We start from the raw sequence: 12,629 nt of genomic DNA on the forward strand, positions 1-12,629 counted from the left end.
CGGTTGAGCACCGCTGACGTTCCCAGCGGCCGCACACTGCGAGTGGGGGTAGCCGGCCACCGGTGCCTGGAGCGCCCCATTCGCGCGCGTGCCTTGGGCATTCCACGCGCCCAGGGCGCCCTGCTGGCCCACACACCCAGGGGGCTCCATTATCCTGCGCCTGGTGCAGTCCAGCCGCCAACGGCGGGGCGAGGGGGAGAGGCTTGGGAGATTCTCTCCGTGGGCGGGGCACCTCACCCAGCCATTCAAGCTAACAATCAAGCGTTGGGGGAGGGGCGCGCGCAGGCAGTCTAAAATACCTTCGGAAGCACAGCTGCGACCCAATCACTGAAATTAGCTTAACCCATGAAATCTGCGCACCCTTGGTTCTAATTGATAAGATCTCTCTCAATTCAGCGTTCCAAGACAAGAGGCGTGATATTTTTTAGTGCCTCTCGCTAAAGGGGCGGGGGCAACTTCTGATTAATAGAGCCTCCATATTTAGGGATAAACGCTAACAAGAAGGACTTGGCAGATAATAAGGTCTATACTACACTAGTCGTAAGCAGAGACTAGTGCCTCTTCTTCCCTGCAAAAACAGGCTACAAAGTGTGGAAAGCCTGGGTTGAGAGGTCCAACTAAATGATAGGCGCTGAACAGTCACCTTGACAACAATTGACTCCCACCCCCGCCTGATTACACTGGAGGCCCTGACTCTCAGAGCCTTTCCCAAAGCCTTGCACTGAGTGGGGATAGAGTGGGGATTTCCCAGCTCTTTGAGCCTCTTACTCCCCAGGCAGAAGCAGTTGCAGCCTTATAGCTGGATCACCAGGCTGCTAATTCAGAAAGGGGGGACTAGGAGAGAGAATCCAGGAAAGCAAACTCTCTCATCGTTGGACCCTGCAAACGCCAACAAGCCTTTACTTCCAGCAAGACTAAAGCCAATTATATGACATTGCCATAGAATCCCATCAACTGCAAATCCCTACCTAAGAGTGACACAGGGGCAGAGCCTGGGGTACAGAGTCACCGACCAGGAAGAGGGAGAGAAAAGAAAAAGGAAGAAGTTAACCTCTCAAAATCAAGAAAAACCCACAGACTTTACAACTTGATCCACTATTTTTTGTTGTTGTTGTTGTTGTTTGTTTCTTCTATCTTTTTGCCTTTATTTCCTCCACCTCGGTCCTTCTATTCTCTGCCCATCTTATGCTTCCCCTTTCTTGAACTACACTACCCATGAGTGTTGCATTTTATTTTTCTTCTTCATCCTCACCCTCCTTTAAGGTTATACTCCAAAACACTTAACTCTCACTCTCTCCTCTTTTTTTTTTTTTTTTTGTCTTGCTTTATTTTGTTTTTTTCTCTTCCTATTTTATTTCTTCCTTCGTTTTTCTCTTTTTCTTATTTTTTCCTTTCTATTCGTTTTTTCTTTTCTCATTTTACTTTCCTCCCATATAATCCTCAATCACGAACAAATTAGTTAATTTGGGACTCAAGGCTTTTTTTTGGCTTTATTTCTCTTTTTTGCTTTTGTTTTTATTTTTTTTTCTTGTTTGTTTATTTTTGTGGCATTTTGGGTCCTCCCAACCCAAGGTCTCCATTGTATTTAGTCTTCGCTCCACTTAATACAACAGATTTTTACTTATTATTTTTATTTTTTCTTCTTTATTATTCTTTTTTGGTCCTTTTTTCTGGTTCCCTCTTATCCCTCTCATTATATCTCTTAGTTGACCATCACATACAAGCAAATCATCTTATGCTTGTCTAAGATTTTCTTCCTTTTTTTTTTTTTTTTTTTTTTTGCATTTAGTAGGTCCCTACTCCCTTTTTTTTGCCCCTTGAACTCTTCACCCCAAATCAGGCCCTCCATTATAGGCACGATATTTCCCTGAGGAGGGGAGAGGAGGGAAAGAGAAGAGAGAAAAAAAGGGGGAAATAATAAATTATTACTGTTTTTTTTTGTGGGGTGTTTTACCTTTTTTTTTTTTTTTTTTTTACTTTTTACTCTTTATTAATTCTAATTAGTGCTATCAATAAGACCACCCTCAGATGCCAATAAGAAAGAGGAAATCGAATATTATGGATACAAAAGAAAGAGAGGTAACACAAATAGATGTGGAAAAATCTATGGAGAAAAGACTTAACATATTGGAAGCCTTGGAGCTAAATGACAGAGAATTTAAAATAGAAATCTTAAAAATACTCAGAGATATACAAGAAAACACAGAAAGGCAATATAGAGAGATCAGAAAACAACTCAATGAACACAAAGAATATATTACCAAGGAAATTGAAACTATAAAAACAAATCAAACAGAAATGAAAAACTCAATTCACGAGCTGAAAAACGAGGTAACAAGCTTAGATAACAGAACAGCCCAGATTGAAGATAGGATTAGTGAAATAGAAGACAAACAACTTGAGGCACAACAGAGAGAAGAAGAAAGAGACTCAAAAATAATAAAAAACGAGAAAGCCCTACAGGAATTGTCTGACTCCATCAGAAAGAATAACATAAGAATAATAGGTATATCAGAGGGAGAAGAGAAAGAAAATGGAATGGAGAATATACTCAAACAAATAATAGACGAGAACTTCCCAAGCCTGTGGAAGGAACTAAAGCCTCAAATTCAAGAAGCAAACAGAACACCAAGTTTTCTTAACCCCAACAAACCCACTCCAAGGCACATCATAATAAAGATGACACAAACCAATGACAAAGAAAAAATTCTCAAGGCAGCCAGGGAAAAGAAGAGTACAACATATAAAGGAAGGCCTATTAGATTATCATCAGATTTCTCAGCAGAAACTCTACAAGCTAGAAGAGAGTGGACCCCAATATTTAAAGCCCTGAAAGAGAGGAACTTTCAGCCAAGAATACTATACCCATCAAAGCTATCCTTCAAGTATGAAGGAGATATAAAAACATTCACAAATACAGAAAAGATGAGAGAATTTATCAACAGAAAGCCCCCACTCCAGGAAATACTAAAGGGGGTTTTCCAACCAGATTCAAAGAACAAAAGAAAACAACACCACAAGTAACAGCTCCACCAAGAACACAATAAAACCAAACTTAAACTGTGACAACAAAGGAAAAAAAGGGGGGAGAGGATGGAGATTAACAGTAGCAAAGGATGATGAAGTGCAGAAATACTTATAAGATAGGGTACTACAATGAATATGGTAGGTACCCTTTTCATTACTTAATGGTAACCACCCTTAAAAAAACCACCACAAAAACACTTGACTTAAAAAAGGTAGCAACAGAGGAAAGAAGTATGGAACACAAACAAACAAAAACAAATGATAGAAAAACAAAAGAGAAGAATCAAACTAGATACAAAACTAACAGAAAGCAATTTATAAAATGGCAGTAGGGAACCCACAAGTGTCAATAATTACACTAAATGTAAATGGATTAAACTTACCAATAAAAAGACACAGAGTAGCAGAATGGATTAAAAAAGAAAATCCAACTATATGCTGCCTACAAGAAACACATCTAAGCAACAAGGATAAAAACAAATTCAAAGTGAAAGGCTGGAAAACAATACTCCAAGCAAACAACACCCAAAAAAAAGCAGGCGTAGCAATACTCATATCTAATAATGCTGACTACAAGACAGAAAAAGTACTCAGAGACAAAAATGGTCATTTCATAATGATTAAGGGGAAGTTGAATCAAGAAGACATAACAATCCTTAATATATATGCACCAAACCAAGGAGCACCAAAATATATAAGACAGCTAACAAAACAAAAACTAACAAAAATACAATCATACTTGGAGACCTCAATACACCGCTGACGGCTCTAGATCGGTCATCCAAACAGAGAATCAATAAAGATATAGTGGCCTTAAACGAAATACTAGAACACCTGGATATGATAGACATCTACAGGACACTTCATCCCAAAGCGACAGAGTATACATTTTTCTCTAGTGTACATGGAACATTCTCAAGAATTGACCATATGTTGGGCCACAAAGACAATATCAGCAAATTTAGAAAAATTGAAATTGTACCAAGCATATTTTCTGATCATAAAGCCTTGAAACTAGAATTCAACTGCAAAAAAGAGGGGGAAAAACCCACAAAAATGTGGAAACTAAACAACATACTTCTAAAAAATGAATGGGTCAAAGAAGAAATAAGCGCAGAAATCAAAAGATATATACAGACAAATGAAAATGAAAATACGACATATCAGAATCTCTGGGATGCAGCAAAAGCAGTAATAAGAGGAAAGTTCATATCACTTCAGGCCTATATGAACAAACAAGAGAGAACCGAAGTAAACCACTTAACTTCACACCTTAAGGAACTAGAAAAAGAAGAACAAAGACAACCCAAAACCAGCCGAAGAAAGGAGATAATAAAAATCAGAGCAGAAATAAATGAAATAGAGAACAGAAAAACTATAGAAAAAATCAATAAAACAAGGAGCTGGTTCTTTGAAAAGATCAACAAAATTGACAAACCCTTGGCAAGACTCACCAAGGAAAAAAGACACAGGACTCAAATAAATAAAATCCAAAATGAAAGAGGAGAGATCACCACAGACATCATAGATATACAAAGAATTATTGTAGAATACTATGAAAAATTATATGCCACCAAATACAACAATCTAGAAGAAATGGATAAATTCCTAGAACAATACAACCTTCCTAGACTGAGTCATGAAGAAGCAGAAAGCCTAAACAGACCAATCAGCAGGGAGGAAATAGAAAAAACTATTAAAAATCTCCCCAAAAATAAAAGTCCAGGCCCAGACGGTTATACTAGTGAATTCTATCAAACATTCAAAGAAGACTTGGTTCCTATTCTACTCAAAGTCTTCCAAAAAATTGAAGAAGAAGCAATACTTCCAAACACATTTTATGAGGCCAACATAACCCTCATACCAAAACCTGGCAAGGATGGCACAAAGAAAGAAAACTACAGACCAATATCTCTAATGAATACAGATGCTAAAATACTAAACAAAATACTGGCAAACCGAATACAACAACATATTAAAAAAATAATACATCATGATCAAGTGGGATTCATCCCAGAATCTCAAGGATGGTTCAACATACGCAAAACGGTTAACGTAATACACCATATCAACAAAACAAAGAACAAAAACCACATGATCTTATCAATAGATGCAGAAAAGGCTTTTGATAAAATACAACACAATTTTATGTTTAAGACTCTCAACAAAATGGGTATAGAAGGAAAATATCTCAACATGATAAAGGCCATATATGATAAACCATCAGCCAACATCCTATTAAACGGCATAAAACTGAGGACTTTCTACCTTAAATCAGGAACAAGACAGGGTTGTCCACTCTCTCCACTCTTATTCAACGTGGTGCTAGAAGTTCTGGCCAGAGCAATCAGACAAGACAAAGAAATAAAAGGCATCCATATCGGAAAAGAAGAAGTAAAGCTATCACTTTTTGCTGATGATATGATCCTATACATCGAAAACCCAAAGGACTCCACAAAAAGATTATTAGAAACAATAAACCAATACAGTAAGGTCGCAGGATACAAAATTAACATACAAAAGTCCATAGCCTTTCTATATGCCAACAATGAAATATTAGAAAACGAACTCAAAAAAATAATCCCCTTCACGATTGCAACAAAAAAAATAAAATACCTAGGAATAAACATAACAAAGAACGTAAAGGATCTATATAATGAAAATTACAAAGCATTGTTAAGGGAAATCGAAAAAGATACAATGAGATGGAAAAATATTCCTTGTTCTTGGATAGGAAGAATAAATATAATCAAAATGGCCATATTACCCAAAGCAATATACAAATTTAATGCAATTCCCATCAAAATCCCTATGAGATTTTTTAAAGAAATGGAACAAAAAATCATCAGATTTATATGGAACTATAAAAAACCCCGAATAGCCAAAACAATCCTAAGGAAAAAGAATGAAGCTGGGGGCATTACAATACCTGACTTTAAACTATATTATAGGGCCACGATAATCAAAACAGCATGGTATTGGCAAAAAAATAGACACTCAGACCAATGGAACAGAATAGAAAGCCCAGAAATAAAACCACATATATATGGTCAAATAATCTTTGATAAAGGGGCCAACAACACACAATGGAGAAAAGAAAGCCTCTTCAACAAATGGTGTTGGGAAAACTGGAAAGCCACATGCAAAAGAATGAAACTCGACTACAGCCTGTCCCCGTGTACTAAAATTAATTCAAAATGGATCAAAGACCTAAATATAAGACCTGAAACAATAAAGTACATAGAAGAAGACATAGGTACTAAAATCATGGACCTGGGTTTTAAAGAACATTTTATGAACTTGACTCCAATGGCAAGAGAAGTGAAGGCAAAGATAAATGAATGGGACTACATCAGAATTAAAAGTTTTTGCTCAGCAAGGGAAACTGATATCAAAATAGACAGCCAACTATATGGGAACTGATATTTTCAAACGACAGCTCAGATAAGGGCCTAATATCCAAAATTTACAAAGAACTCATAAAACTCAACAACAAACAAACAAGCAATCCAATAAAAAAATGGGAAGAGGACATGAACAGACACTTCTCCCAGGAAGAGATACAAATGGCCAACAGATATATGAAAAGATGCTCAGCTTCATTAGTTATTAGAGAAATGCAAATCAAAACTACAATGAGATACCACCTCACTCCTGTTAGATTAGCTATTATCAACAAGACGGGTAATAGCAAATGTTGGAGAGGCTGTGGAGAAAAAGGAACCCTCATTCACTGTTGGTGGGACTGTAAAGTAGTACAACCATTATGGAGGAAAGTATGGTGGTTCCTCAAAAAACTGCAAATAGAACTACCTTATGACCCAGCAATCCCTCTACTGGGTATATACCCCAAAACCTCAGAAACATTGATACGTGAAGACACATGTAGCCCCATGTTCATTGCAGCACTGTTCACAGTGGCCAAGACATGGAAACAACCAAAAAGCCCTTCAATAGAAGACTGGATAAAGAAGATGTGGCACATATACACTATGGAATACTACTCAGCCATAAGAAATGATGACATCAGATCATTTACAGCAAAATGGTGGGATCTTGATAACATTATAAGGAGTGAAATAAGTAAATCAGAATAAAACAAGAACTACATGATTCCATACATTGGTGGAACATAAAAATGAGACTAAGAGACATGGACAAGAGTGTGGTGGTTACCAAGGGTGGGGGGGGAGGGAGGACATGGGAGGGAGGGAGGGAGAGAGTTAGGGGGAGGGGGAGGGGCACAGAGAACTAGATGGAGGGTGACGGAGGACAATCTGACTTTGGGCGAGGGGTTTGCAACATAATTTGATGACAAAATAACCTAGACATGTTTTCTTTGAATATATGTACCCTGATTTATTAATGTCATCCCATTACCATTAATAAAAATTTATTAAAAAAAAAAAAAAAAGAAATCGGACACATTTCCCAGCTGTATCCTGACTGTGTTCTTTTGTTTTGTTTTTAGCAGCATGAATTACATTGCATGAAATTTTCTTATTGTATTATTTTAATGATTTCAAAGAAGAAAACAGTTTCAAATTTTAGTCTCTGAGTATACCCAGGAAATTTAATCACACCTATAATATTACCAGAAACTAATTTTATCTACTAAACTTTATATGTGGAAAATATACTGAAAATTCATTTCTTCACAAGATCCTTCTTAAGATACAAAAGACATGAAAAAAGGGAAAATAATAATATATATATAATATATGTAAATATAAATGTAGATTTTTATTTATATGTATTATAATATGTATGTATCAGGAAACTCTGAAAGGAAGAAATTATAAACAATGCTTATTTCCAAGGGGAGAAGTAGGGATGGGCAGATGAGGATGTTGGGAGGAGACATATTACTATAAACTTTTTATACTTTCTGGTCTTTGAAATAATGTGATTATATTACCTATTCATAATTATAATCAAAATATCACTTTAATGAAATTAATTAAAATGTTTAAAATATACTTTTTACCAGAAGTACCCCAAAATTAATGATTTTACCAAGAACTCACCAACATGAGAAACCCTTACCATCTTCACTAAATCCTTTATTAGACTTTTAGCTAAAACACTAATAAATGAGAAATTTAAAAGTGTTTCTGTGGGATGTTCTTCTTAGTAATCCAATTCTATTAACACTCAAAACATTAAGCGAGCTATCAATGGCCCTGAAACCACATAGAGGAAACAGTGAATGTCCAAGATGGGATAAAGCAGTTAGAATAAAGGGAGAGGAGACAGGCGTAAAGATGAACAAAGGAGGCTGAGTTGTCGCTCCAGCCCAGAGTGCCTGAAGAACAAGCACACCTAACAACTGGTGTCTTACAAATGGCACATGAGTATTGATTGGTTATAGCTCATTGAAGGTTGTTTACATCACTGTCCTCCAATTTGCCCCAGCTGCCATTTCAAACAAGATCTTGTTCTTTACTTTCTCATCTCTAGGGATAGATAATGGAGTCCAATTCTAATAACAATATTAATAACACCAGTGAACATTTATTGATTGTTTATTATACTCATCTCCTACCAAGTATATATTTCAGGCTTAAGTTAAGCATTTAAGAGGCACTCATAAACACAATCAGATCACTAATAAACTTAATTTTTAAAAAATGTATCCTTGAATAGATTTGTATATAATACTATAACAACACTTGATAATGGTATAAAGCTGTTAAAATAACTTTGGCAACTATGTTAAAATAGGAAAATATATAACATAAACAATTAAATCTAAAAAAGCAGAATGTCAAATAGTATGTAAACTCATAATTATGTAGAAACGTGCATGTGGATGAGGCTCAGAAGGTAATGTACAAATTTTAAGGTAGTTGTATTAGAAAAGTGAGATTTCAGGTGTTTCTTTTTCTTTTCTTAAAATTTCTTTCAATCTTATTTTTACCCCATGTATTATTTTAACATATCAGTCAGCACATATTCAGCTGTATAACAAGATCCAACATATTGGCAAATTTAAAAAGATTACAGTTTATTTCTCTGTCACATTACAGTCATGCAGAGCTGATATGGTAGTTAAACTATGTGCTACCTAGAAATTCTGTTACTAAGAATGGGAGGTGGACTGTTGGGAGTCAACTAGGATATTTTTGCCTCATTATTCCTTACTTTTTCTAAGGGCACAGGAACCAGTTTACAGTTAATTTCAAATCCATATAAACTGCAAGCTGTCCATCTATCCTTATCTAGTAACTAGTTCTTTAAACCAGTGATGCTTTACCTGTTAACCAAGCATACCAGATTAAGTTTTATGTTTTCCCAGACCTCATTTGAATGGCTTCTTATCATTCAGGTCTCTGCTCAAGTGTTGCCTCCTCAGATACACCATTCCTAAACTCCCCTATTTAAAACAGCCTCTCATACAGACACTCTTACCTTGTTTTTGTTTTCACAGTCTATCAGTATTTAAAATTAGTTGTCTTTATGATTTGCCTTCCCCCAATTTAAGTTCCATGAGACAGAGACCTTGTTTGCCTCACTCAGGAAGAAGACAAAAAAAAAGAATGAATAAATGATTGACCAACCTTGTACTAACTCTAGTGTTGAAAGGGCCCAGCAGGGAAACAATAAAAGATACTTGACAATTACTGGATATAGGCCTCTGATGTTGTCTCATTGACCTTAGAAATATTGAGGGAAGCGGAGTAAGATGTTTTGCAAACTAGTGGGAAGATATCTGATTGTTACCTAAACTCATTTAATCTTGAAGGAGTGATTCAAAATGCAAGCATATGCTTCTCAATAGAAATGGTGTATTGCTCAGTTCCATTAAAGCCCTTCATCCAAACTCCTGGCCAGTTTATCTTCCTATAACCTTCAGAGTTCAAGGTCATAATTGGTGGTGTTAAACAGGAACACCCTAACTAGAGCCACAATAAGGAATATCAGAAGTATTATAGGTGAATTGTTATTTCTCTTCCTTCCAGTCTGAGGCACGTACAATATCCTCTGAATTCAAGGGTACATCGCAGGGTGGGTCAATCGGTGGGTGAGGAGAGTAGAAGTGCTGCTGTCTGGAAAGGAGATCTTGTTCTAAATTTAATTGGCTGGCTTTCCGAACAAATTTAGCATTATGTTAATTTTAATAATAGCTCTTAGTGCTTGTCCTGTAGATAAACCGGTAACAACTTCTTTAAATATGGATAGGAAGTAATTCTAAAATATACAAAGCTAAATAAACACAAATGTGAAGAGATAATCTTCCTCCAAATTATCAGTAATCATACCTTAGATCCTACACTTCCTGCTAAGGTGTGAAGGGATGTTAAGGGTTTCAGAGAGTATCTGGCATGTTAATATTGCTAATGGATTCTTGTGCTGAAAGCATATAACATAATTCATTACATATTATATGACTTCCTGGCATGGCACATAGGAGACCACTTGAAAGTCAAATTATTCATGTTATTGCCCCTGGAGCAACATAAAACTTTAGCTTTCATATAATCATTGATTTAAGGAATCTGTTCTTGAGAAAATAATTTTTTAATAAGCTTGAGAATAAAATAGTCACCAGTTTCCTAAACAGAAGGCATTACTTTCCTTGTGAACCAGACCTTCCTCTTGGGTTCCACATTAGTTAATCTTTCCAGGCACCTGGTGGCACCTACTCTCTTTCCCACGTTTCCAATGTCCCTAGAAAGTCTCACAAGTGCCTTCCTCATCTACTTGTAATTAGGTAACAACTAATAGCTTCTTCACTCTTCTCCCTCCCAACAGCATAAACCTGAGTCCCTTTCTTATGGCATTCCAAGTGCTTTCAAACTTGGATTCATTTTACTTCCCACCATTACCTCTCACTACAGACTCCCCAAAGCATAGTTAAAAACGGTCATCATTCATACTGTTTCCAGAGTCTGAATTGCTAAAATATTATCCCTTTCCTTCTATTCCTTCTTCCTGTTTATCTTCTAGTGCTCAACTCAGTGGGCACTCCTTAGTGCGCCTTTATCCAAATGTCATCAGTAGGAACTTCTTCTACCTTGCTCCCATGACATTTTGCTTGTTTATAACAAAATTTTTTAATATTTTATTGTTGTTACTATTATTATTATTATTGCTAAGGCCTTACCATGTACTAGATACTTTGCTTAGCAAGCATTAACTCCCTTAATCATCACCATTATTATTCTCTCTTATAGAGGCTTCTACAAGATTAACCCATTTAAACCCATGCAGTTAGGAAGTGGGGGATTGAAATCCAGACCCTCCAACTCCAGAGAGCATTCTGCCTGATGTTACAATTATTGAATAATATCCAAAACTCTGTCTCTCCATCCAAACTGTTAACTCCTTGAGATGCTGGATCGTGCTTTTGTAGCTCTGCATCTCCAGAGTCTAGAGCTGCTTTGTGCCTCATAGCTGCTCAGATTCTTTAACGAATAAACAAAAAGGAGGATGTGGAAGTTTGAAAACTCTAATAGAGTACATAGTTTCCTGACACCACTCTCTTTGCTACCAGCCACCTTCCCAGCTCCATTGTACAGATTACAAAAGCTGCATATAATCTATAAACAGAAGCTGCCGCCACCACAGAGCTCTGAGACCCGCATTAGCTGAAGTACCCCGAGAAGTGAGGCAGTAGGGGTATCACAGATGAGCAGCCTAACTCAGCCTCATCACTTGAGGGTCAGCTAGAAATATGACCACGGTTTGAGCTAATTTCCACACAACTGGCAACAGTTTAGTTGAAGCTGCATGTATCTCAGCCCTCCAAGCATTACTGCTATAATATTTATTGAGCAATAACAATTGCTAGATGCAATTCAGAATGTTGAATTAGACACCGTCTTTACCCGGGAGACTGGTAATTTAAATTCTACAGACTGACAGAAATATAAGGAGTACCCCTGGATACTGAATTAAGCTCTCAGCAAAGATGCATTAAACTTACTCGGGCTGAGATGATAGCATTTGGTGTGCTGGAGTTGTGACTTGCCATGTAGACCTTAGTGTCCCATACAAGTTAGTACAGCTTCTAAATGTGATTAATGCTCTAACATCGCTTATGATGTGAGATCAAAGATGTAGCCAAGATTGACCCTAGAAAAAGATTGTAACCGAGCTAGAAATATAAATCTCACCTCTCCTAATAGCATCACCTTCTGCACTCTGGTATGTGCCCCTTTATTCCACCAGGCTCTGTCCCCTTTCTGATTTCAGCTAATCTCTGTGAAACATTTAACTGGCAATGGGCCAATTAATGCATTACATTTTAAAGTTAATTTTAATTTTGATCAAAGTAATACATACACATCATTTAAGAAGTAAAACATGACAAAAAGCAGTCCTCCAGCTCACCCTTCCCCAACCCCGAGACCGGTTTCCTTGAGTTGTCCACTTTCAGTTCTTTTAGTTGTTTCTTTTGATGTTTATATCCATTTTATACATAATGTGCTTATAATGTTATTTCTTAGTTTTTGAATTTTAACCATTATCTATTTATTCCTTCTATTGATCATGAAGAATTACCTCTTTTAACACACTACCATACACTCCCCCCCAAAACATGCACATATTTCTCCTTCTCATCTTCCCACCCTATCACATTTTTTAGGTTGAATCCA

This window comes from Saccopteryx bilineata, chromosome 7 (assembly GCF_036850765.1).
Source record: "Saccopteryx bilineata isolate mSacBil1 chromosome 7, mSacBil1_pri_phased_curated, whole genome shotgun sequence".
Classification (NCBI taxonomy): Eukaryota; Metazoa; Chordata; class Mammalia; order Chiroptera; family Emballonuridae; genus Saccopteryx; species Saccopteryx bilineata.